We start from the raw sequence: 27,631 nt of genomic DNA, 5'->3' as shown, positions 1-27,631 counted from the left end.
TTTGTCATTGCCTTATAAAAATTAGTGGCAAGGAAAAAAGCAAAAGTGGTGATAACATCCAGTTGAGACACAGAAGTGAAATATTAGGTGTACAAAAGTACAGAATCCCTAGTAGTAGTCACACATTGATTGGAAGAAGCCTGGAAACACAAACACATAAAAATACATATACATACAAACATATATAATATAGATGTGTATTTGAAATATAAACCACACATATTTTTTTGTTTTTTATTTCTAGTATTAGGTCTTTGGCATTCTTTATTCTTTTAATAACATTGGATTAATGCATGATTACCTATATATGTACATATATATACTTGGCTTTGAAAATAATTTGATGTCTTTTCCAGTTGAAAATAACTATCTGGTAGTGCCTGACATATGAGGTATACTCACTTTCCTAAAAGCTATGTCCACATATACATTTCATCTTACTTTCAAAATTTAAATTATTCTCTTATTAATTACTGTCCTCTGGACATATATAACATCTTCATTGTCCCTTCACTTGAGTCCCATAGGGTGACTGAAAACTCTCTGCTTACTTTAATCAGTTGCACCAACTGTTACATTTTCCCCCACATGATTAAGCTTCGTTTTAATCAGCTCACAATTTATTTTGCTACCTTCCTAGTCACCTGGTCGTTGTTTTGCTAATAGTTTGGCTTTCAAAATTTTTTTATTAATTATTCTTTGTTCTTTCACAAAAGGAGTTCCAAATCATAATTGGTAAGGTAATGTTCTTTTATTACTACCTTCTCCTTCATCTTGAAAACTGGCTGTATCAAATTAGCTTTCTTAGTCCTCTTTATTTTTTTTCCCTAGCCAGAGAGTATTGATATACAATATTTGGATGTAGGGCTTAAAGATATAAACCTTTCCCAGTTCATCTATTCACACCATCATTCAATATTCTCTATACTGTCTCTTGTATGGCTCTAATTTGTCTTTTGACTTAAAGAGGGATTATATATTAATATAAGTACAGATGTGTTTAGGGTTTGACCCCAAGTCTACTCACCCCAAACTCAAAACATAATTCCTGGCATTAAAAGGCTACAAATCTGGGAAGTGGATGTTGCTCAACCACTTGGGCAACACTTACCACATGGGAGGTCCCAGTTTGGGTCCTGGTGCCTTCTAAAAGAAGAGGAGCAGATGCTGGGCTGCCAGCCCCCCCACACACACACAACCCACAACAGAGCTAGACTCCACCCCTTCTGGAAAAAGCTACACTTCACCCCTGCCGTAGCAAGGTAGCAAGTAGAGGCCACAAGCCAGCAGATGCCACAACCTACAGGAAGCAGATGTGGCCCAGTCCATTGGGCAATCCCCTTTCATGAGAGAGGTCCCAGGTTCGGTTCCCTGTGCCTCCTGGAGAAGCCAAGCAAACAATGAGCAGACAGACCAGCGAACCATCTGGACGATAAAGTAAACGAACAATAAATCTTTTAAAGAAAAAAAAGGCTAAAAATCTGAAATTCATGAAGATATGGCTAAATTAAATAAAATCATTTCTAAAAATATGGAAATTCATTTACACCAATGCATTTACATACCTTTATAAGTAATATCAAGCTCAAGTTTCTTATTTTCAAAAAATTAGACCACATGACTATAACCCCTACTGAATTGTCACTATTTTAAAACTAACATCACTGTATTGTATCTTGATCATCCTGTGAACTCCCAAGGAATTTTATCTATACCTTGTACTAAAATTATCTGTAAACAATTGTTATCACAATCTTCAGTTCCATCCAGTTTTAGGTATTGAGAGGTTTTCACAGTGTGGTCCTGACCCAGCAGCAGCAGCATCACCTGGGAACTTGTTTGACATGCAGATTCCCAGGCCCCATTCCAAACAAGGACTGCCAGATTTAGCAAAAGCAGAACAAAAAAAGATGTTGAGTTAAATTTTAATTTTTGAATAAACAATGAACAGTTTTTAGCATAAATACGTTTCAAATATTACATAGGGCATACTTTAAAAATTAGTTTGCTGCTCATCTGAAATTTAAATTTAACAAGGCATCCTGTCCTTTACCTGGCAACTATACCCCAAACTGTGGGTGGATCCCACCAGCAATCTGTGTTTTAACAGTTCCTCAAGGTGATTCCGATGCATGCTAAAGTTTGAAAACTTCTGATTTTGACCAGTACCTCCTGAGCCATTTCTAACCAAGTCTGGGCCTAAGTTAAAAATTCAATTCCTTTAAGTGGGTAGTATCTATAATTGCCAACATATTTATCAAATACTCACTATGGCCCAGGAACCACTTTAAATGTTCTCCATGGATTTTTCTCTTTTCATGTCCATAAACAGGTAACAATCATTATAATTACTCTTATTTCACAGACAAGAAAACAAAGAATAAAAAAGTTTAAGTCCAGCATTCTTGGGAAAACCCACCAAACTTACGATCTTTCCTATCAACCACACTGTGCATGTTCGATATGAGAATTAACTTCTCCCTTGGTTCCTAATTAGGTTATGGTTCCCCTGAACCCTACTCCATTTTGCTGTGGTTCTGAAAATGGGAAAACTCTTTACTAAGGCCCCTAATTGTAATTCTAATTCAAACAAAAATAGTACAGCTGGGTACCTCAACACTACTAGGCAACAAATTAAAGGTTTCTATTGCAATACCTCACTCACCAGAGTCTAACCAACTCACTCCTTGGGTTATTTACACTAGGCTGGGTGAAGCTTGAATTGATAGAACTCCTTGAACGCTACGATTCAGATTTCTGGAACTGGCTTTAGCAACCTTAGCTCACAAACATTGAGCTATAGTCCCAGAACAACTTTAATCTAAGCCCCAAATTTGGACTAAATTCAGTGAGAATATAATCAATATCTGCTTCTTCCTGTTCTCTCACATTATGTATCTGAGTGCCTTAAACAAACTTTGAAAAATTATTAAATGAATAGTGAAAATCCTATCTTGTCTCCTGATGGTCAGTCACCCAAATTCACCATTTTGGGCTTTACTTTCAAAATGGACCACTAGAGTTGGTTTCATTAGGTACAATTAAAAGTAGGTCATGGGGTTTAGTAATACTAAAGGAAGAATGCTTTCGAACCCACCATGGTTGAGCTGATACAGAAGATACTACAGTGGAAAAATATCAGCAGCTATAGAAGGACTTGAGCAAGTCCAAGTCAGGGAGGCAGAAGTTAGAGGCACAACTAACAGAAAATAATATCGCGAAGGAGGAATTGGCCCTGCTGGATGGATCCAACGTGGTCTTTAAACTCCTGGGTCTGGTATTGCTCAAAAAGGAGCTGCAGGAGGCCCAAGCCACAGTGGGGACAAGGCTGGACCATATTACAGCTGAAATTAAATGATAAAAGTCCCAGTTCCGGGACCTTGAGCGGCAGTCCGAGCAACAGAGGGAGATGCTTGCTCAGCTAAGCAGGAAATCCAGCAGGCCCTGGCAGCAAAAGCAGGGGCTCCTAAGAAGGTCTGACCCTGTGGTGGCAGGCAGGGGAAAGGGAGGGAATGAGGCAACTCTAGAGTCTATACTGTAGCAAATAAAATGTGAACATACACACATACAAGTAGGTCATAAAGTGAATATAACATCCTTATTATATCTAATGTAATTTCTGACTTAAAATATGTGGAAAAAGAGAACAAAAAGGTGAAACTTGACTTTGACTTACGAGTAGGTAAATTTTTTTTTAAAGTCTATGGAGCAAATGATGTTTCCATAAACCTCTGAGTCATATCTATACATCAACACACACACACAAAAAAACTTCTCAGCACCCTCATTTTCTCTCTAGAGTAATCCATTCTACAGTCATGCCCAAAAGAAGAGCAATTCAGCAGGAAAATTAAAATGGACAAAGCACTCAATGTCAAAAGACAATAGTCACAATGAATAGCTTAATTCCAGGCAATTTTGCAGAAACAGATTTCTATCATCATCTAACTTTTCATTCACATAAAAATAGGGATCAAGTATATTTGAACTGCTATGTTTTAAAACCCGATTTTGCAAGGTTTTCATCTAGTCTGGGATTCTTCTCAATTTTCCCATCTTATTCCAACTCTGAAATACTATGCCACCTAATCCAATCCAATTCAATGAAAACAGGGACAGAAAAGACAATGTACTAGGCACCTCCCACCCAAGCCTCATATAACTAGGCTACAGCTGATACAGATTAAATTCAACTGTTAACAGGTGCTTGCAAAAAAGACTTTAAAAGATAAGCACACTTGTCACTAAGTTCTCAAAAATAACTAGAGCATCTTAATTTTTATACACAAGCAAACTCATCTGACCCAGGAAATAGAAGGAAAGAGAAAATAAACTTACATGTAAAGATGGAAGAGAAATGGAGAATTAAACTAGAATGCTCACAGTCAACTGCAGCTGCAAGGAATTAAACTCAGTATTTTACAGCTGTTAATGAGAGAACTAATTTTGATTCATTTTTTTAAAAAACATACAACTAATGAGACTTTTAAAAAACCCATTTTCATAAATTCATAAATTTCTTAAAACCATTGTTTTCCTTCCTCCCAATATTTCCATCTCTTTCAATTCCATGTGCCATTAAAAAAATGACCATGTCCTAATGCCAGTGTGACAACCCAATGAGTACAAATAAAACAAATGAAATACAACACACTGAGATGTAACACTCAAATTCCTGAATGCTGACCACAAATAGTCCCCCTTGACCTGAAAGAGTCATTTTAAATAAAAAACTAGCACTGAAATACTCAAAATGATTTCACCCTCCTTTCACGATTTCATGGATCACCACAGTCCATCCCAGCAGACCAGTACATTTGTAATGAGTCTTTCTATTATTAAAATTAATTAGGAAAGTATTCAATTTGGCCACAGGGGGGCTGGCAACACAAAAATGTGATGAATAAGGGACTAACAATTAAAAACTCTTATTAAGAGGCAAGGGGATTTATAAGGACACATTAGGAACTTTTTATTTTAGATTTCTTAAGTAACAAGGCCCCAGTATGATACATGAACCCCAAAATGCATTTATTGTATCATTAGAAACTACAATGACTCAATGCCCTCAATCCTACTTTCAATTTGTTGCCTTAGTACGAAACAAGAATATGTCCACTGTGCTTATCTGAAACTAATTGCTATTTTCCAGCTCTTCACACATTTGTGAAAGCAGCTATGGCTAACATAAAGCTAATATGTTTCCTAGGTAAGAAATAACTCTATTTGCCAGGAGAATGCCACAACTGCTGAAGCAATGAGACCTAATAAAAATGACAAGTCTGGAAGTGCCAGATGAACAGTATTCAGAAAACCACATTCATCAGAAGCAGAGGTAGCACTGCTGGGAAGGCAGAGGAACCTGGTAATGTCGCGCCCAGGAATCAGAGCAGCATCATGAGTCTAACACAGGGTGTGTGGCCATATGCAGAGCCCAGTGAGACTTCTCAGTTGCATTCTTATCACAGGGGCAGAAACCAACAGATACCTAGTCACAGGCAGCCAGGAGGAGGACACCCTTCCTAGAAATTCAGCCATTTCTTCAAAGTAAAAAAGAAAAAAAAAGAAACAGACACCATTCCAACTCAATGCCTAAGGCAATCCAGTCTTAAACAGTCAAGACACGGCATTTCAAATGTATGGAAATGAAGTATAAATGATTTTTAGGGTTTCCAAGGTCCTGTTCTGCACTACAAAGGTAGGAGGCATGTAAGTAAAATCAGTTCCTAGAAATCCTATAAGGAAAAACACTGAAGAATTCATTCAGTGCACAGAGAAACACTGGTTAAAGAAGATTTAGAGGAACTTCATCCATGGTTCACAACTGTACACTTTTAAGAAATTATCAAGGGTAATTTTGACTACACAAGATTTCTGACTTATTTGCAAAGGCAAACAGTGATCACAGGCTACCCAAAAGTCATTCCAACCCCACTTCCCACAATACAGACTAAAAAGACAAATAGTAGCTTTTGTCAAACTTACCTGCAAAATGGAGTAGTCATGTGACCCAGACATAAGCAGAGGTGACCTGAAAAAGCTTTTGTTTTACTGACAAAAAGGGGACAAATTGACACACTCCTTCTTTTACCCTCTTGCTTCAAACATAAACATTAACAACTGGCCTTGCAACAGCTATTTTATTACCAGAAGAGAGAGGCCAAAATTGTGCAAAATCAGCTCTGATTTCACTGCGTCATTGACCCAATTGCCTATCTTCACACTACTTTTTATGTGAATAATAACAATAAACCCTGTTGGTTTCAGATTTTTTGTTACTTACAAGTGAATGCATTCCTAACTAATACAAATACCAATTTGCTGTATACTAAAAATTTAAGTCCTGTAGAACATGCAACATCATTGTGGGTCTAATAGCAAATAGTTATCCCTGAGTGGTGGGATTATGGAAAATATTTATTTTTTTCTTTTAACTCACTTGTGTACTCTAAATTATTATTACTCCATGATGTTTTATTTGATTAAGCATAAATTAGGAATGAATATTCATTTGACACTAAAATAGCCATGTAAGCAAAATTTAACATAAAGGAAAGAATGAAAAAATGGAAAAGCAAACCATGATTCTGGAAAATAAGTCTCAAAATAATAAGTCATTCTTCACTTTAAATCTATTAATTCAATATGTTCCCATAAAAAAATAACAAGATTTGTAAATGGAACCTGATGTGCTGATTCTACATTTCATCTGAAAGAATACACATATAAAAATAGTCACTACTATTTTCAAAAGGAAAAAAACACATGAGAGGTTAACTGACCTACAATTTTCTAAGCACAACAGAAAACTAGAGTAAGTAACACAGTACTACGCTAGAAAAGGCAGGGGTAAACAGGTCAATTATAATGTCTAGAGAACCTAGAACCAGATGCATGTACTTAAGGTATAGTGGACATAAAAGAAAATACTGGCCTAATTTTTTTTTCTATTCTCTACACCTCCAGTCATGCAATTCTGGTAGTGGCTGGCTATGTTCTTACATGACTTCATTGCAGACACAGAGCGTTAAGGGCAGCTGACCCAAATCTGAGATTTTTTGGACTGGAAACTAAAAGGCTCAGTCTCTTTCTGGGTAGATGAAAAGTTCAGGAACCATTTAGAAAAATACAGTCCATAGTGATGAAAAAGGATGAAGCCCGCAAGAGGAGATGAGAAATGGAGGGTCATAGTTGCTCCCAAGGCCCAGCCACATTCCTGCTCTGTGGCTTGGAAGGAAAGCCTACTCTCTTTAACAATTATCACTCCCTCCCCCGCTTTTAAGCTCACTTAGCTGGGTCTTTTTCACCTGTTATCAAGAAACCCAAATTATGCCTATGAGAATTAGACTGTATTTCAAATCTCTAAATAAAAGGCAGAACTGGTCAATAAAAGGTGCTGGGACACTGATTTTACCTCTGGGGAAAAAAAAAAGTTGAAGTTCTATCTCACACCTTTCACAAAAATATTAATGACCTAAATGTAACAAAGAAAAGCTAAGCTATGGAATTGTAAGTGTCTGGGGGGAAAAAAACTGCCTTTAAAAGAATATATATTGGGATAAGGAAGGCCTATCTAAGCAAAATTTTTTAAAAAGCTAGATTTAATGACACAAAAATATTAAAACACCTGCATTTTGACAGATACTTTAAACAAAGTTTAAAAAATTAGCAAGAAACTGATAAAAAACAATTTTACCATATTTAACAAGAAAGGATATCCATAATATCTACAAATATACACAAAATTAATACAGAAAAATTACCAAAGGATAAGAACAGGCAATTTGACAAGAAATAAACAGCTATAGAAACACTGAATGCAAACCACAGTAGAGGTCCATCATGTAGGCTAATTGCCTTAACTGATTAAAATCATAGATCCAATAAGCATTTTCTGTGATTGTGCTTTAGTAAGAAAGCTTAAAGTGGTCAGTCATATGGTAGCCCTGGAGGTACCATGACTGGACCCAGAATTTCCTTCTTCTACCCATCTTGTTTCTCTTGGAGGCAGTCATCGGTAGCATATTCCCTCTGGGTAAGTGAAAGTTTATTACATAATTTGAAGATGTTTCAACAGTGTTAACTGCCAGCTACCTTGGATAATCCTCATTCAATTAAACATAATTTATATCTCATATTTCTTCAATAACCCTAACCACAAACTACCAGGATAAATTATTAGAGGGAAAAAAATATGTGTGTATGTGTCTGTGTATATATATATATATTCCTTAAAATTTAAGAAGAAAAAAAAGAAATAAAGGAATTTAAAGGATATATAACATCTGTTTGTAATTTCAGAAATTTTTGTCCTAACATTAAAGGGAGCAGGCGGAGTTTAATTTAAGCCCTTTTTCTTTTGCATTAAATTTTGTCAATGTTTACCCCTCAAATGCCTCTGATACTTCATGATCATGAATGTATTATTTGTACATTTACTTAAAGAAATTGATTATTATGCCATACCTAGAAAATGAATGTAAAACAAAATACATAGTAACTCTTTTAATGTCAAGTTATATTGAAAGCTAAGAAACCACAATTTTAATACCATTTTCCCTTTTACATATTTTCTGGGATTTACAGTTAAACCAGATTACAGGGATATATATATATATATATTCTCCCCCCCCCCCCCAACTAAAAAAAGGAAAGAGACCTAAAATGCTACCTAACATTTTCTTTCAGGAAGCATTCACTGTGGGTGTTTTAATAGGCATATTTCTGCTTTGATCAAGGAATCAAAGAAGATGAATTAACAAACATATGACATAGGTCAGAAATAATGTATGAGGAGAAAACACTCATACTAATTCCCCCATTCTTGTGCTGTTTCAAGTACAATGGAGAATTAATGGACTGTTGGATTTGGGCTGTATCATCCCAATAGGTTCTAAGAGTATGAACGTAATAACTATATTTATTGAAAAGAAAATCCTATTTTTTTTTAAAGTTCATGAAAAATGCAAAGCCTAAATTCCAAAATCAAATCACTACTCTGACCCTATGAAATCCCAAAGCCAGAATGCATATAAGTACCATTTAACTGGTAGAGAATCAACATGAAAATAATTAAAAATTTTAAAAAGAGAATCAACATGCAATTTAAGTTTTTGTGTTTGTTTTACTTGGGGAGTAAGGGGATGGGGCAGATGGTGTTTAAGAAAGCATGATGACAACAAAAATCTGAGGAAGTCAGGTTGAATAAATGCCATGTTACCTATGTTGAAGGGATGGGTGCCTGTGTCTTCAGTCAAATATTTCAGTTTACTGTTTTAGCGTACCTGGCTCCTTTCCGAAGAGTGCAAGGTATCTAGAAACTCCAAAGGAGGCCCATTCTCTATGTATCTAAGAACATTCTCTCTCGCTCTCTTTCTCTGACTTAATTCCGTTCACTCACTCACTGTGGAAACAGAGGGCAGCAGAAAACCTCTACGAAATGGTTTCTTGGCAGAAGTCTAACCCAGGCCTTGGGTATCAGGAAGGTCTCCTTGTTGACTTGGCTCCTTCTCTTGCGCCATCTACTCCTTTGCCGTCTTATCCATCAATTCCACCAATACCAGAAAAATACTTCATTAATGCTTATCGCTTTTATATCCAGTCCCATCATCTTCCCAAAAAGATTAATTTCTATCATAATAGTTCCTTTGTTGGTCCTCAGTGTCCAAATAGAAGCTTATTTTACTCTGAAACTATATTTCATCCCTTCTGTGCTACTTTTTTTAAAAACTTCTTTAAAAAATTCATATAGTTTATTAAATATAAAGTTGGAACTGGACTTTTTCTTTCTAGACAGTACAGAACTTACAAATTTGGCAATGAATTATGGCTTGCAGATAGAGGTGAACAATAAGGAAAAGGACACTAAAATCAAGCTAATCTTAACAAAATGGGGTGGAAAAAATAGGGCAAGAATTCTCCTTTCAAAATAAGAAGAATTAACTCTAGATATGTAAGGAAATTCTATTTAGGATAAGAATCCATGACAGAAAACAGCCAGAAGGGACTATTTGTACTGAAAAGAAGCCATTAACTTGAGCCAAGCTAACAGCAAATGACTGCAGTGGCAACTGCTGGCTGCAGATAATTAGTTTAGAACCTATTTTAACATGAATATTTTATCATGCAGCACAAAACTCGTTATGGAGAAGAATTAGAGAGCAAGAACGTCTGAAGGCTTTGAAGAGGTGATCTGTCAGGATCCAATAAAGAGCCTTCTAGAAGAAAGCAGGTTTAGTGATTCAGCAAGAACGGACTCCATTAAAGTTACAATAATCCATTAAGAGCATATCTGGTGACAAGTTAAAGAATACAGGTACCAGGCTGTACTGCAACAACTATGGGTAACAACTGAGAGGAAAAATGAAGTTAGTGAAAAATCACCTCAGTTGATTATCATCATCTCGGTGATACACATATCCTATTTCTATTAAAAGCAGCCTAATATGTCTGGTTAATTCTCTCAAAAAAGTGTAACATTTGGTGTACTTACATATAAAAGGTGAAAATTCCAAAATTTTGACAATTAAAAATTGGATTATGTATGCTATGTAATAGTATGTAAAACTGGAATTTTCTTTGAAAAATAGCTGCACGTTGAGTATATATTATAATGGCTAAAAATCATGGTTAAAGTCTCAAGGTGCACTATCTTATTTAATCCTCAGAATTACCCTATGAGGTAGGTACCACTATTGTAAATGACAAAATACACAAAGAGATGTGAAAATAAGGTGTCTAAAATGATGCAGGCAAATACAAAGTGAAGATTCAAATTTAGACAGTCTGACTCTAAAGTCCAGGGCCTTTCTCTATATATGCATACATCAAGTGACCCAAAGCCTTCTGAGTACAAATCTAAGTTCTTAGAAGTTAATGTCTTTGGACTTTATTTTCAAAATAAAATAGAGGCACATAGGAATTACTAAAAAATTAATATTGTAAAGAAAAATATATAGCTTAAAAAATAAAAGAACAAAGTTATAGGCTATCTTTGATGGTGTGACATGAAATGCCTCACCTGAGAAAACAGTTAAGACACAGCTAAAGTTCTACCATCTTCTTAATCACTACACACTCAGTGACCAGCCAAGAAAATAAGCATTTTCACTATTATTCATCTCTCAATCTATTACTTGCCTTAGTCTATACAAAGAATAGCCAAGCTTAGCACGGTTCCTTAGGCTGATGGAGACTCAATAAATATTGTTATTTAGATAAATATTTGTCCAGCCCATTCTGTATTACAGGAATTTATCCATACCCTAGGGGCAGTACAGGATAGATTAAATTTTTCCAAGAACCTCTAATCTGCTGCTTTCCCAAATAATTTCTTTATATAGCAGTCTTGGAGGTGTCTATATATTTCATGACATACTACTACTATATCTAAAAGGAGCTAGAAGATGAAGAGATTATAATGGTTAATTCATCATTTAATTCCACAAATATTTACCACATGTAATGTGCAAGGCTCAGGGTTATAAAAAAATTAGTAAGGCCTGATTGCTGCATATAAGAAGCTCACAGTCTAGCCAGGGAGACAATTACATAAATAAAAAATGAGAATACTATATGATCATTGTTAATATATAAGGAGCTATTGGAACAGGAATGAGAAGGCATTAAATTCTGCCTGAGAGGTCAGGCAGGGTGCTATTGCTGAACCTGACTTGCAGGATGCTGGCCTATGGTAAGACAAGGAGGCGAAGGAAAGTAACAGTTCAAGAACAGTCACAAGGAGGAAATGATAATGGGCACTCAGCAGCTGTGAAACAGGGAAAACAATCCAAGCAGGTTCAGAACCTAAAACCTGAAGTGGCCCTTTGGGATTCTGAGTCATGGTGATTTTGTTAAAGAAAATAAATCAATTTAGTTGCATTTCAAAGCACAGATCAGGCAAACAGGCAGAGACACTGCATACAAGGACTTGAGGAAGGTAGGAGGGCAAAAGCAATGAACTTCTCTCCAGAGATCAATTTACTTTGCAACCAACAAAAATTATAACAATTCTATTTTTGGTGTAGAGAGTTTAGGAACTTGGAATTTAAACATATAAGGCTGTGCTGACATTTTTAAGATTCTTGTTACTCAAGCATTTTTAACAATGAGAAACTTTAAGAAAACAGTATTAAATTATCAACAAGTAAATTTTTAAATTTAATCCATCTGTGCTAGTCTAATCTATGAAGGTTTTACTGCTTTTAAGAATAGGCCAGGGGTGCACTATTGCCATTTTCCTTGATATTTTCACCTAACATGGGATAAAGACTTAAGAAAAGCTGCAGTACAGAATTTTAAATTTAAATAATAAAAAAAACAAAGTTTTTCAATTTATGAAACCAAATTCTTCGCTTTGAGATACCTCATCGCTCCACTTCTCAAAATGGCATATTCTCTAAAGAATTTACATTATAATATATATAAAAAATTTCTTAGGATCTATACTATATAAAATAGAAATATTTATAATGCATTATAAAATCCACTTATTGGGTAAAAGCACAAATTTAGGCACGACAAAATAAAACATGGGTGGGGGCAATGGACACTGATGAAATGCTACGAGAGACAAAAACCTATGGCAAGGGAAGCAGACTTGGCCCAGTGATTAGGGCATCTGTCTACCACATGGGAGGTCCGCAGTTCAAACCCCGGGCCTCCTTGACCCACGTGGAGCTGGCCCATGGGCAGTGCTGATGCGCACACGGAGTGCCCTGACACACAGGGGTATCCCAGCGCAGGGGAGCCCCAGTTGCAAGGAGTGCACCCCGTAAGGAGAGCCACCCAGCGCAAAAGAAAGTGCAGCCTGCCCAGGAATGGTGCCGCACACACGGAGAGCTGACACAACAAGATGACGCAAGAAAAAGAAACACAGATTCCCGTGCCGCTGACAACAACAGAAGCAGACAAAGAAGAACACGCAGCAAATAGACACAGAGAGCAGACAACTGGGGCGGGGGGGAGAAGGGGAGAGAAATTTTAAAAAAAATAAATCTTTAAAAAAAAAACTACCAAAAAAAAACCTATGGCAACTTTCAATTCTCCAACAGAAAGATAAAATCTAGGTTCACCTCTCACTGGGGCTGGGGACGGCAGAAAATCAAATAGAGTAATATTTTCTCTCCCCTGGCTGCCATCCTCCATTCCTAGGTTCCCATTATCTTTCCCATTTCTTTAAACGAAAACTTGGATCTGGTAAAGGGCAACAAATTAAGGAGAAAGTCATATTTGAGATGAGCTTTGAAAGGTCAGATTTTATTGAGTAGAGACAAAATGAAGTTAAAAGGGAGAAAGGATTCCAGGAAGAAGTAACAGCATCTGCAAAGGAATGTAGATGGCAAGTGTGAAGAATCTGAGAATGAGAGAAAGCAGTATAAGATAATGGCTGGGAGAGTACGCAGGTGGGATAGAAAAGAAGTCTTAAAAATGAAAGTGATATATTTGGAACATTATTTCAGGATTACTCAAAATACTACTAAAGAGCCAGATAAGGAATTTATTTAGTAAAAGGTAGGCATAACCCAAGTGTGAGGTAGCGAAAGGACTCGAATTAGTTGGGGCAGTGAAAATGACAAAAGATATAAATTACAGAGACATTGTGGATATAGTATTACCTTTTACATACATATTCACATTTTGTAAAACACTTTTATATCCAAAATCTCATTTGATTCTCATAATCCTGTAAGGTAAGCAGGCTATATACTACTGTCCCAATATTATCAATAATCAATCAGTGTCTGTACTATTGTAGCTTGTCCAGTGTTACCTACCCACTAGTCAGGGGCAACAGTAGTACCAGGGCTCAGAGCATTTTAGTACAGTAATCCTTCAAAAAACGCAAAGCAAACAGATCAGATGTGAGGAGAGGTAGGTCATGTTCCTTCACTTGTTTATTAATTCATCAAATACTTATTGTCCAAAGGTTTAATAAAATTTTTTGAAGAGGAGGGTAAACAGAACAGTAAATATACATATTAATGGCAAAATGCATCTGGAATTTAGAAACATTTATAAATGAGAAACATGATGAATTTTTATTATCCAGAAAATACGGCATTTACCAGGTGCTGGCTTTGCACTAGACACTGTGCCAGGTGCTATGAACACAGTGGTGAACACATGCATGCAAGCTGACTGTGTTGATGATATGTGTATGATCAGTTCTACCACCAGTTAAGGAAGCTAGCCCGCCTCTACACCCCCATGCTAGGCCAACAGTGAGTCTCAGCAAGAGACCTGCAGTAACTGTCCAATATGGCATATTTTGCTGGGAATTGCTGTGATTGTAAGGAGATAATGCCTAATATATCTGGCTTTCAAAGTAATTTCAAGTATCATTAATTATGCCTCAATTTCACTCACATGTAAGCATCAGTAAAACATCTTCTCTTAAAAGTCTTGCATGTTTATATAGTGCTACATGGAAAAATTACAACTAATGTAACTTATGGATTATAGTGAACAGTAACATTGTAATATTTTGCAGCAATGGCAAAGAAGGTATTATATCAATTCTAATGGCAAAAATGGGGATGTATAAGGGAACATGGGAATTTTTCCTTTGGAGTAATGAAAACGTTCTAAAATTGAATGAGGTGATAGCAGCACATCTCTGTGATGAGTATGAGAGTCACAGAGTATAAACTTTGAATGGACTGTACAAAGCATGGAACTGTAAAACACAAGGAATCCTGTGGTGGAAGATGGACTGTGGTTAACCAAACAAATATGAGAACAGTCTCTCATGAACTGTATATAAGTATATAATATTAAAACAGGGTGTTGATATTGGGTGAGTTGGGGGAAAAAAATACACCTAATGTAAAATATTGGCTATAGTTAGTAGTAATACTTTGATGATGCTCTTTCATAGTTTGTAACAATAGTTTCCCAGCAATGGAAGGTGTTAGCGGTAGAGTAATGTATGGGAGCCTGGTATGATGCCATGAATGTTTGTTTTGTAAGTTCACAACTCTTACTATACACTCATTGTTTATGGATGTTCGAGTATGAATGATAAACTTCAATAAAAAGAAGTTTTTAAAAACTCTTGAACGTTTGATAAGAGTATAAACAAGAACTACCTTTTGCTTTTACATGATGGCGGTAACAGAAAGACATCTTCAATGATTTTGCCCTGTCTATTAAAACAATTGCTTTGAAGAGAAGCTAAAATATTTAAGATGTATGTAAAACAATGCTAGCTGACACATAAACCAATAACTGTGTCTCAAGCTTAGAGAAGCATTTTTATGAGATCTGAAAATCAGGGTTCAATAGAGACATGTTTGGCTTTGTTTTTTGTTTTTCCCATTTCTGAAATGAAAGATTCTTTATGATATAAAATAACTGCAATATCAGGCAGTCAGAATGCAACCAGTTTTATTACTTTTTATATTCAATCAAAACGCCAAATGCCATTTGCAATACCATCATTTCTGAACCATGACATATTTAAACTCATTATTATTATTACTTTTAAAGATGTTCAAAATGATCTAACTCTATTTTCTCATGAAGATGTGATAAAATTTAAAAATTAATTTCTTCATCCACTCCACAAAGCAGAAATGGATACACTGCTCCCTGCTGTTAATGGGGTGATAGGAACACCATTTCTATATTACTAATGCACTCATTTAATGACTTTTTTTTTTCTTGGTAATTACTGTAATAGCAGTAACTCATCTCAGACTTCATCATTTTAACACTGGCATCTTATTTTCATTTCCATATTTAGTTTGCTTACCTCTTGGACAAATTTAAATGAATAAAAATTAGCTAGATTACAGGTGGTATAAACCCCAAAAGAAATACCATATGGAGATCCATATGCTTTGGCACTATATCAGCATGTGACAGAATCCTGGAAAATAACTTCAAAGCAACTGACTCTCCACTATACCAACTCTCTGTACTGTTACTCCAGAACATTAACATTTTAAACCTTATGCTAACATATTCTATGCCTAACTACTGAATATAGTAAATAAAAATGTACAGCAACCACTTTTCTCCTTCCAAAAACACAGAGCAATTTCAAACAATAAAATTATAAAATATTATCTCCTGTACAGTAGACCAGAAAAGCAAAAGAAATTTTTTTATAAAGAAAAAACTGCAAATGAAAAAATAAACCAAATGGCAAATCACTTACATCAATAGAGTGTATGACAACTGTCAACTGAAAAGTATGTATAGTACATGCATTTCTCATGTACCAAGGGTCTTTTATAGAAGTAGAACAAATTTGGAATCATTCTTCACATCTCTCTATTCATTATAAAATTATCAATCTCTGACTGGGTAATATAGCAGTCACAGTTCAACCAGAGAAGCAGAACCAGTAGGAGGTATGTGTGTGTGTGGAGCGGATTTTTTGCAAAGAATTGGTTTACAGATTGTGGGTCTGGGTAAGCAAGTCTGAAATCCATAGGGCAGGCTCTCAGGAAGGGCAGGCTCTAACTTAGGCATAGGCTGAAGGTGCTGACTACAAGAGAAATAGAAATTAAATCAAGTTCTGATATTTAGCGGGGAAAGAGAAAGAACTTAATGTCTATTAAATGGCTATAAGGTATCACATGCTATCCTAGGCATTTTATATACATATTATTCTCAGAACAAATCATTGATATAGGTAAAGCTCATTTTCAGAAAGGAGGAAATTAAGGCTCGAAGAAGTTCAACTTGTTCAATGTCTAAACTGGAGGATCCAGGATCTCCAGTTCATGCCTTTCACTGTTCATCAGTGATAGAACTTAGTTATCTGGAAAATTAACTTTTTGAGAGACCCTTCATTTCTCAATAGTACCAGTTAATGAAGCATTATTAGACTCATTTCATCATAAAACAAGAGTCTTGAATCTAAAGTGGGGAAGGGGGGAGTATCTCACATAAGAGTATTTGACAGATAAATAACTATCATGCAGGCAATAGAATTGGTTGAGGAACCTCTTGACCCCTTCAAATTTCCAAATACTGACATCCAAAGATGCCTTGACTTTTAATGGCCTAAAGTGAATGAAATTTAAAAACAAAATGGGGTAATGATGTACGGGGTAAACTGGTTGAGCATCTGCTTCCCATGTACAAGGTCCTAGGTTCAATTCCCCATACCTTCTAAAAAGCAAACCAAACAAAAAAATATGATCAGAACAAAAGGTGAAGAATTATTCCCCTATGCATTCAAATTATATCTCCATATTATTTCATGTACTAGATACAAAGCCCTGAAGCATGCTGACCAGGAAAAAGAAGCAAGAAAATATACAAATGGAAGATAATTTTTTTTTTTTACCACAGTCAATCAACCTGGCACATCAATATCCTATTGCTATAGAAAGAGAACATAAAAGATTATTACTTTAATTCCCCTAAATTGGTTAAACTGCACATTTGACAAAATATCAAGAGCAGAGGAAAAAAAGAAAGAAAGAAAGAAAAGAAAAAAAAGAGCAGTGTTGGGGTTCTGAAATTTCCTTTAAAAAAGAAGAAAAAAGCACCAGACACTGTGAGGTGACCTAATTTAATTTGTTTTAAGAGTTGATACAAATGGGTTCTGAAGTGCTTGATCCTTACTGAGAAAGAAGAGACAATTTCAAAACAAAGATATCATAATCATATGGAGAAGTAAGGTAAATCAGTTTCCTACTGGGAAGACAAATGAATGGCAGAAGTCACTATAGAAGTCACTTTATCAGCAGGGATTGTACCAGATTTCATTTAACTTCATCTTTGAATGAATAGGAAACTAGAAGGAAGACAGATAAAACAATGAAAACAATCCCAGACAAGCTGTGATTATCAAGATTGTAAAATTTATTTTAGATCTAAAAAAGAAAATCAAAGCTCTAATTGTTAGTCATTCAGTTGAGCACAAACATCTGGTAAAATTTACTTTTAATATGTATTTTTCAGTCTAGGTGGATATAATTTTTAAGTTAGCCTGCAAGTATAAATGGTAAGAAATCTTTTGTTCTGCTCAGAAAATCTATGATGCTGACTTCTTAACACTTTCATTTTCTCAAAGCACCATTATTTGTTGCTAAAGCCAGGCAAAAATATATGTATATAATCGTCATCAAAATGTAGCCCCTAGCCTTTGCTATTTAACTTCATTCAGAAAGGTATAATTCAAAATTTTCTAAGTAATGCTATTTCTTGGAGAAATAAGAAAAACCTAATTTCATTTACAACCTAACTAAAGACTGAAGGTCCATTTATCATTTTTAAAATGCTAGCCAGTAGATAAGATTAGTTTCTGTCACTCACAGCACTGTCAAGATGACTCAATATGATCGCAAAGTCAATTTTTATGGCCATATTTCAATGAAGAATAAATGTTCCCATGGAGGCTGGTTTGAAGATCTCAAAGAATTTGACTGATAAGGAGGATAAATGGCAAGGGCACTTTTAACAGGTTTATTTTATAATTTCATACCACTCTTTTCTGAAAAAGATCTAGAAGAAGCCACCAAAATTATTAAAGTCTGCATAAAAGCAATATAGAAATAAAGCTTAAACGAACTGGGATTATTGTGACTGAAGAAAAGGCAGCAGAAAGATAACCTAATAGTAGTTATTGAATATATGAAAGCTTATTGTATGAAAGATGGGTGGAAGCTGTTCAACTGAGTAACTCAGGCAAAAATGGAATTAAAGAATCAGGTAAAATGAGGAAAGGAACTTGCCTACAGTACAGCCATTAGACATTGAAAGTATAGAAATATTCCCCGGAAACTCAACACTAGGGAATACTAAATAAATAACACATTGGGTGGAGTCAACATGATGAATTAAATTGCATCTGGATATTCCAGGCAATCTATTGAAATTCCAGAGAAAGATTAAATTAAATAGAAACATAAAAATTTTCCTTAGGGGGAAAGATTTCCCTTAAGGGAAAATCTTAGGCTACAGAGATTATATCAGAATACATAATTTACATACAAATGAATTTTAGAAGAGTTATCAAAAATCACTCTGATCTTCTTCTGAAATCAATAACAAAGGGAACTAAATCCTTTACCACAACATTAGGAAAAACGTAAACTGCAAACCCGATCCAGAGTTCAAAGACAAATTTTTTTTTAATTGCATTTCCCATTATACTCAAGCTGTTATGTTCCTAATACAACTGAAAATAAGGGAAAAATTACTCTAAATGTGGTCATCATCTGGCTCTCAATTAGCACATTTCTAGGGTAAACACATTTAACACTATTAATATTTAAATTCTCTAAGTTTTCATTCTGAGTCCACAAATAATTTTGAAAAGACAATTAGAATGTTGCTGAATATATAGAAGAAAAATAAAACTGTTATTGATACTCAAATACAGAAGCCAATGTCATTCATTAAATCAGTTTCAAACCACTTCAAGTCATTTTGTGAACACTTATAAATAGGCACTGTCCAAATGATATATTATTTCAAGTAGTTTTTAAAATGCATTTTTACTGTGGAAAGGGACAGACTGATAGGAAAGTTCAGGAACCTCAATTTTCCAGGAATTTAAAGTGCATAACCATCCCTAGGGAGACTTGAGCCTTTGCCTTCCTTAATGGTAAGCCCTCATATAATGATGCACGTACAGTGGCTCAGGAAAAGACCCCCCCGCCATTACGCACATCACTTCCCAGAAGTCTTATGTCATTATATTGGTTAAATATCTACCAAATAGAGGCCCAAGTAAATTGGTAAGAATTTTTCTTTAAAATGTGAATGTATCTTGATGGATGATTCACACCTAGAAGGAACAAATTATGGGGTGCCAAGTGTTATTATACTCAAGTGTTTATGGCCAATAGCTTTCTTTTTTTTTTTAAGATTTATTTATTTATTTATTTATTTATTTCTCTCCCCTTCCCTGCCCCCCCCCCAGTTGTCTGCTCTCTGTGTCCATTCGCTGTGTTCTTCTGTGACCACTTCTATCCTTATCAGTGGCACAGGGAAACTGTGTTTCTTTTTGTTGTGTCATCTTGTTGTGTCAGCTCTCCGTGTGTTCAGGGCCATTCCTGGGAGGCTGCGCTTTCTTTCATGTTGGGCGGCTCTCCTTATGGGGCTCACTCCTTGCGCATGGGGCTCCCCTATGCGGGGGACACCCCTGTGTGGCACGGCACTCCTTGCGCGCATCAGCACTGTGCATGGGCCAGTTCCACATGGGTCAAGGAGGCCCAGGGTTTGAACTGTGGACCTCCCATGTGGTAGGCGGACGCCCTATCCATTGGGCGAAGTCCACTTCCCGCCAATAGCTTTCAAAGGGATCAGGGAGATGCTAAGCAGGAGTGCTAAAGAATGGAGTGGTAAGAGCAATGGTATTCAAGAATGGAAACTTAAGGCCAGTTCCTTTTGGACATAGTTTCTCAGGAATGGCATACCCAACCTATGCTTCCTGTGTAGTGCACAAATTCTCAAACTTTTTGGAAAACTGGGGAAAACTGTTTCCAATAAGAAAAAGATAAAAGTAAATAAAGACTATAATATACTTAATTAAACCTAAATACACAAGATTACAAATGTAAATGACTCAAGAACATATTCTTTATCAGAAATCATTTTATGTAAATATAAATAGTCAGAAGGGAGGCACATGATTTTCCTTACTGCTCCCTATTTTACTGTGAAACCCTGCATGTTTCTAGAATTAAAAGATAAAATTGTTAGTAATGTCAGAAAAAGGGAAATAGCTAGCAAAAAGTGCTTAAATTGATTGTGCAGAAATAGAACCCCTCCCCACATTAAGGTATTCCAAATTTCAAAAAAAACATTATTTTTAAAAATTATTTTTTTCATGAGAAAGTAAAAAGAAAATAAATAAACATTTCTGTATAACAAAGTCTCTATTTTATAATGGGAAGCTATTAGGCTTGCAAGTGAAATTGGCGAAGTCTATTAGGTCAGTATATTTTTGATATATATCATGCAAATTGATAACTGCTGGTGGGAATCTTTCAGAATAAGAGACCCAAGCTTTTCAATAGGAAGGAATGACAATTTACCAGAAACACACACACATAGAAATATATAAAGAGCGATGCATTAGTAAATGAAAGCACAGATTTGGAAATTATGTTTGTAAATTTGAAAGTGAATAAAAAGGCAACTTAGCAATTTAGCAATTGGTTATAAAAATGAAGTCATGCATAGAAAATGTATAAATGGTCTTTTAATAGTTTTCTGAAGTAATAAGAACTATGATGGGGTAATCAGTTGGAGTTACACTGGTTTTTAATATGTTTTCTTTTCCTGGGTGCCTAATAAGAAATGTTCCTAAGAAATTTCCATTAGTGGCTCATTGACAAATGGTACAGAAACAGTATTTTAGGGGTAGAGTTTGAAGAAAAAAAGAAATCCAAAGGCAACATTTAGATGGTATGTGGTTTACCAGAGATTACATAATAACAAAAAGTAGCCATCAGGAGAAAATTGCAGCTCCAGTAACCAATTGTATTAGTGAAGCAGGTGCTACATAAATGATAACAAGCAATGGTAAGAGTAATAACAAAAGTGCCTTATGTTTATCTAATGCCTTCCTTCCATAGTGTTCCACTCCTCCCAGGTGTTGGAGGTTGTTGGTGGTATGTTTTTTTACACTTGATTTATAGAATGGCTTATCAAATAATCATAAAGCAAGAAGAGATTCCACAAGACTACCTACAGCAAACACATTACCTCTAAGGCAGATTCACCCCAACACACACCATGCTTGAATTTTCTGGGACAGAGTCCACAAATCTCCTTAGTAAGACAATGATACAAATTCTCTAGTCTAGGGATTTATAAATTGCATGCAGTGATGAACTTCTTCCAGAAGGCCAACTAATACTGCAGGTTACATCAATGATGGAATCTCCAGACAGTTTTCATGCTTATCAAACCATATTATAATTTCCTTTCTTGTACTTGAAAACTACTAAGTCAAACATAAGGGGGAAAACTCAAATTATTAAATAATCACAACCGATGATATTTGGGTTAGCTTTTAGAGAGCCTATGCCAAGGGCAAATGCCTTTTCATGATCTTTGTTAATAGGTACTAAGAGATCCTGTCTTCACATAAATAGAAAAAGAATTGTATGCAATCCAGAACTCTATTGAGTCAGTCCTGCCAAAGAAAGCCAGTTCCTGCGTTCATAATTTGAGTTCATTTTAAGGAGCAGGTATTGGCACTTATGCAAAGTGGAAAAATACAGTGCTAGAGGGAAGGTTAAGGGGAAAATGAGATACAAGAGAGGTAACCATTTGCTTCAAATAACAGCTAAAGAAAAAAAAAATTAAATATCTTACTAAAAGCATCACAGTGCTTGAAGTAGGACCCAACGAAGAATGATGCTATCCCCATTTCTGTGAGGCATGACATTCTGCCATTGCCTTCTGTCCAACTCTTTATAATTACAACATGATATGTGCATGTGTGTTCTCTCTAGAAGTAATGAAACAGAGTCTTAAGTACCACAGGTACAAGGTACACGGGTGAAAGAAGAGGATGGCAGATCAGGATGAGTTTCTATCAAAATTGTACTGAATAAGGAGTCTAAATCAAAAAAGCATTCCGCATGCAGCAATTTCACTGTAACAAGTGTAGCACTGTAATCCGTTCCTCATACATACATTTTGTATTCCTAAGGATATTTTAAGAATGTTGAGGGCATGGACTGAATTATATATATATATACATATACACACATGATATATGAACTTATATATATATATATATATATATACACACACACACAGAAAAGTTGACCCATGAACTTTACTATAACAATGGTATTTCATTTATTTTACTAGAATAGTTTCTTTGAAGATAGGGCCTTTATTTTGGTCTGTATCACAAGAGTATATCATGTCCGAAGGAAGTGCTAGATTAGTACTTCATGACTGAAGGGAACGCCTTTTTTATTTGGCATCATTCTTTTCTTTTCTCTCTCTCTCCCCTTTGCTCCCCCCACCAGTTGTCTGCTCTCTATGTCCATTCACTGTAAGTTCTTCTGTGTCCGCTTATATTCTTGTCAGCAGCACTGGGAATCTTTTTGCGTCATCTTGCTGCATCAGCTCTTCATGTGTGCAGCACCACTTCTGGGCAGCAGCCTGAACATTTTTCGCATGGGGCGGCTCTCCTTGAGGAGCACATTCTTTGTGCATGGGGCTCCCCATAAGGGGACACCCCTGTGTGGCACGGCACTCCTTGTGCGCATCAGCACTGCATGTGGGCCAGCTCACCACATGGGTCAGGAGGCCCTGGGTTTGAACCCTGGACCTCCCATGTGGAAGGCGGACGCTCTATCAGTTGAGCCAAATCCACTTCCCAACATTCACTTTTGATGACACAAATCATATACTGTCAAACATTTACTTCTACTTTCTCTTTTTCTAATTTAATTTTTATTTTTATTTTTATTTATTTCTCTCCCATTCCTCCCTCCCGCCCCAGGTGTCTGTTCTCTGTGTCTCTTTACTGTGTGCTCTTCTTTGTCCGCTTCTGTTGTTGTCAGCGGCACAGGAATCTGTGTTTCTTTTGGTTGCGTCATCTTGTTGTATCAGCTCTCCGTGTGTGTGGCGCCATTCCTGGGCAGGCTGCACCTTCTTTCGCGGTGGGTGGCTCTCCTTACAGGGCGCACTCCTTGCGCGTGGGGCTCCCCTACATGGGGGACACCCCTGCGTGGCATGGCACTCCTTGCATGCATCAGCACTGCGCATGGGCCAGCTCCACACGGGTCAAGGAGGCCCAGGGTTTGAACCGCAGACCTCCCATGTGGTAGTCGGATACCCTAACCACTGAGCCAAGTCTGCTTCTCTCTACTTTCTCTTGAAAGTACTTAGGATTGAATATAATAAATTCAATTACAGAAGAGGAAAAGTTTCAGGGTAAAAGATTTTAATAAAGGGAAGAGAAATCTTTGTTAAGCTATGGATGAAGAAAATGTGTTTAACAGCAAATAAAGGAAAACAACTCTACACCAGCAGAAAAATAGAGCAGAAATGGTGTGTTCTCCCATAAAGGATGATCTGTATATTCTGAAAGAGCAGCAACAGAGAATTCTGACAATTCACAATCTGTGATAAGTGAAAGAATGCTCTTCTTTCCCAGTTATTGTGTTATAAAGGAAAGGAGCTACATTTGGGTTAAGAAAACCTGACTTTGAGTCTTGGATGTGCCACTTAGAAGCAATATGATTTTGGAAAAGTATCCCAACTTCTGAACTCATCTGTTAAAATGAAAATCTCTCACATACCTTTTCAATTACAATAAAGAATATGAAAAAACAAGTTACATTTCTGTTGTTGCTACTGAAGAAAGAAAACATGTATTTACATTAATAGAAGAAAACAAAATGAACCAAAAGTATAGGCTATTGTAAATGGGTTGATATGTAAATCTTTTTACAATTATGTCTTCAATCCCATAGAGTTAGATGTTTTTCATGATGACACTTACCGATATATTAACATTATTAAATACGGAATATATTTTCACAGATGGTTTGATTAAAGTAAAGCATAATACGCATTTAATCATTCTTACAAGTATAGGGGGAAAAAACCCAACATGGCTTTCTGCTAGATTTGACTGCTAAAACTCCTGCAGCCACTGATCATGTCAGCTGATTCATGGGGGAACAAAGCAACTGACTAATAGACACTTTTCTCTTGGCACAAAAATGAACAAACTAGAGTACAGGTTATAAACGTTCTGCTTCAACAGATAATGTAGACTTACAAAGAGAAAATACAAGACGTAACAGGTTAGCTATGTAAATGGTATAGAAAAAAAAGGATCTGATTTCCTGTTACCTTAGCTAAGGATACAATGGATTTCACACAAACCAACAAAGTAAGTACTGTTAGTTTTCCTCAAATATTCATTTCTTCTTCCTTCCAGGCTCATAGATGCCTGAAATGAACTACATTTTTGAGTCTTCCTTGCCGGTAGCTATGGTCATGTCCCTTGGTTCTGGCCAATGAAATATAAGAGGAAGTCATTGTAGGCAACTTCCAGAAAGAGAAACATGCCCTACTTTGCCCCTCCCTACTTCCTGCTAGTCAAAATGTAGATTTAGTGGCAAAAACTCAAGTATCCATCTTGGAAGAGGAGATGTCAGGAATGAATAACACATCATTACACAATAAGAATGGAGGAGCCTGGGTCCTTAAGGACATCATGCATCAAAACCCCCATGTAAGAACTTTCTTTTTTTAAAGATTTATTTATTTATTTATTTCTCTCCCCTTCCCCCCCCCACCCCCACCCCAGTTGTCTGTTCTCTGTGTCTATTTGCTGCGTCTTCTTTGTCCGCTTCTGTTGTTGTCAGCGGCACGGGAATCTGTGTTTCTTTTTGTTGCATCATCTTGTGTGTCAGTTCTCCGTGTGTGCGGCACCATTCCTGGGCAGGCTGCACTTTCTTTCGCGCTGGGCAGCTCTCCTTACGGGGCACACTCCTTGCATGTGGGGCTCCCCTATGTGGGGGCCGCCCCTGAGTGGCAGGGCACTCCTTGCGCGCATCAGCACTGTGCATGGGCCAGCTCCACACGGGTCAAGGAGGCCCGGGGTTTGAACCGCGGACCTCCCATATGGTAGACGGACACCCTTCACTGAGCCAAGTCCGCCACCCCATGTAAAAACTTAAATGCCAGGCTTTTATAGGAGAGCGAAATAAAATTCTATCTTTTTTACAACACTGTTATGTTGAATCTCTGTTATTCAAAACCAAACCTACTTCTACAGCCCAGATAAAGACTCCTGGCAGGAAGTTTGTCAACCTGATAAGGAGAGATTTAAAGTGGATTGAGGGAAGCGAACTTGGCTCAATAGACTCTGTTGGTAGAAGTATTACTTAATATAACCAGTAAGTACAGAGATATTTAAACTCAATGTTTGGGAAGCGGACTTGGCCCAATGGATAGGGCATCCACCTGCCACATGAGAGGTCCACTGTTCAAACCCGGGCCTCCTTGACCCACGTGGAGCTGGCCCATGCACAGTGCTGATGCGCGCAAGGAGTGCTGTGCCACGCAGGGGTGTCCCCACGTAGGGGAGCCCCACGCGCAAGGAGTGTGCCCCATAAGGAAAGCCGCCCAGCACGAAAGAAAGTGCAGCCTATCCAAGAATGGCGCCGCACACAAGGAGAGCTGAAAACTAGATGACACAACAAAAAGAAACACAGATTCCCGGTGACGCTGATAAGGATAGAAGTGGTCACAGAAGAACACACAGCAAATGAACACAGAGAGCAGACAACTGGGCAGGGGGCAGGGAGGAAGGAAGGAAGGAAGGGGAGACAAATAAATTTAAAAAAAAAAAAGAAAAGTGGATTGACAGGAAGAAAGAAAAAAGCCCAGATAAAATGGGAATGGGAGACAAGAGGTATGACCCAGTAATATTTTGCTGAAAAAAAGAAGGCTGGCTGTAAACAATACTGACAAACTCATTCAGTATTAGTAGTACATGAATAAGGTCAAAGCAAATGTCCAAGTGCATATGTTTGAGCTCATAAGAATCACTAAGACTTTGGGGTTGGAAAAAGAGGAAGGAGAGAGAGATTGAGAGATTAAAGAGAATGAGAGAATGACCAATATAACAGAAAAGTATTGTGAAAATATTGCATATAAAGGAGAATTATGATATATTGAACACTTCCTCTGAGAAAGGAAACATTTCCCTTAGGTTGCCCTATTTAATCCTCATAAAAACTAATTCCTTATATGGATAAGGATATTGTTCCTGGAAGAGGTTTAGAAACTCAAAAAGTTAGTAAGCAGAGGGGCAGGCATCCAAGTTCAGGTCTTTGACTCAAACACCCATACTGCCATCCATTACATGGCACTGCTGCCTAAAAATTCTCTATCTGAACAAAACTCACCAGACTCAGAATAGCAGCAAAATAAAAAACTCAAATTGGGGAAAAAAGACAGAAGAGACAAATGTTATATCCCTATATTAATATGAGTCATCAGAAAAGAAAGAGATGACATGGTAGTAACAGAAATCTTGGTAGAAAATAAATATATACATTCAGACTTTACAGCAGCAACAAAATGGATGCTGAAAATACTTCAACATGTAACCACTAGTCTTAGGAAAAAAGACAATGAAAACATGTTTAGAGGTAGATATATATAATTCTAGGGCTAGAGTCTATAAAAGAAAATAAAAATCTATGAAGTATAAGGAATTTTGGATTATGTAAAAGAATTGATACTACTTTATGCATTAAATTCGTTTCAATAAAACTGTAACAGACCCCTGATTCCCATGCTATCATTGATTTGAGTGAAAATTCTATAATCCTCTCAGAGATACCAAACTTAGGTATCATTCTTGCTTTCTACAATGTTTCCAGTATTACCACTCACTGTGAGAGAAGTTGGATTCACAATGGCTATTGGCATTAAGATACAATTGTGTAGGTAGCAGGAATTTTTTAAAATTGAAATTCTAGTCATAAAAATCTACCATTATGTTAGCCACATAAAGCAGGCAGCTGTTAGTGGTTAGAAAGTAAAATTACTGCAACTAGATTCAGAAAGACTTGCAGTCAAGATCCAGCTTTTACTTACAGGCCATGTGACCTGGCAAGAACTTTATCAGTAACGGCAGGATAATGACATTTACCTCAAGAACCAT

The 27,631-nt window shown here is 36.5% G+C and overlaps 1 protein-coding gene across 1 annotated transcript in view; it reads right to left on the bottom strand.

The window, feature by feature from the left end:
- EXOC4 (exocyst complex component 4) overlaps positions 1–27,631 on the bottom strand; it is a 909,491-nt gene that overhangs the window by 562,978 nt on the left and 318,882 nt on the right. The window lies entirely within an intron of this gene.

This window comes from Dasypus novemcinctus, chromosome 5 (assembly GCF_030445035.2).
Source record: "Dasypus novemcinctus isolate mDasNov1 chromosome 5, mDasNov1.1.hap2, whole genome shotgun sequence".
Taxonomy (NCBI): Eukaryota; Metazoa; Chordata; class Mammalia; order Cingulata; family Dasypodidae; genus Dasypus; species Dasypus novemcinctus.
Note: the sequence above shows the minus strand (reverse complement) of the source record. Positions and strands in the feature narration are given on the sequence as shown.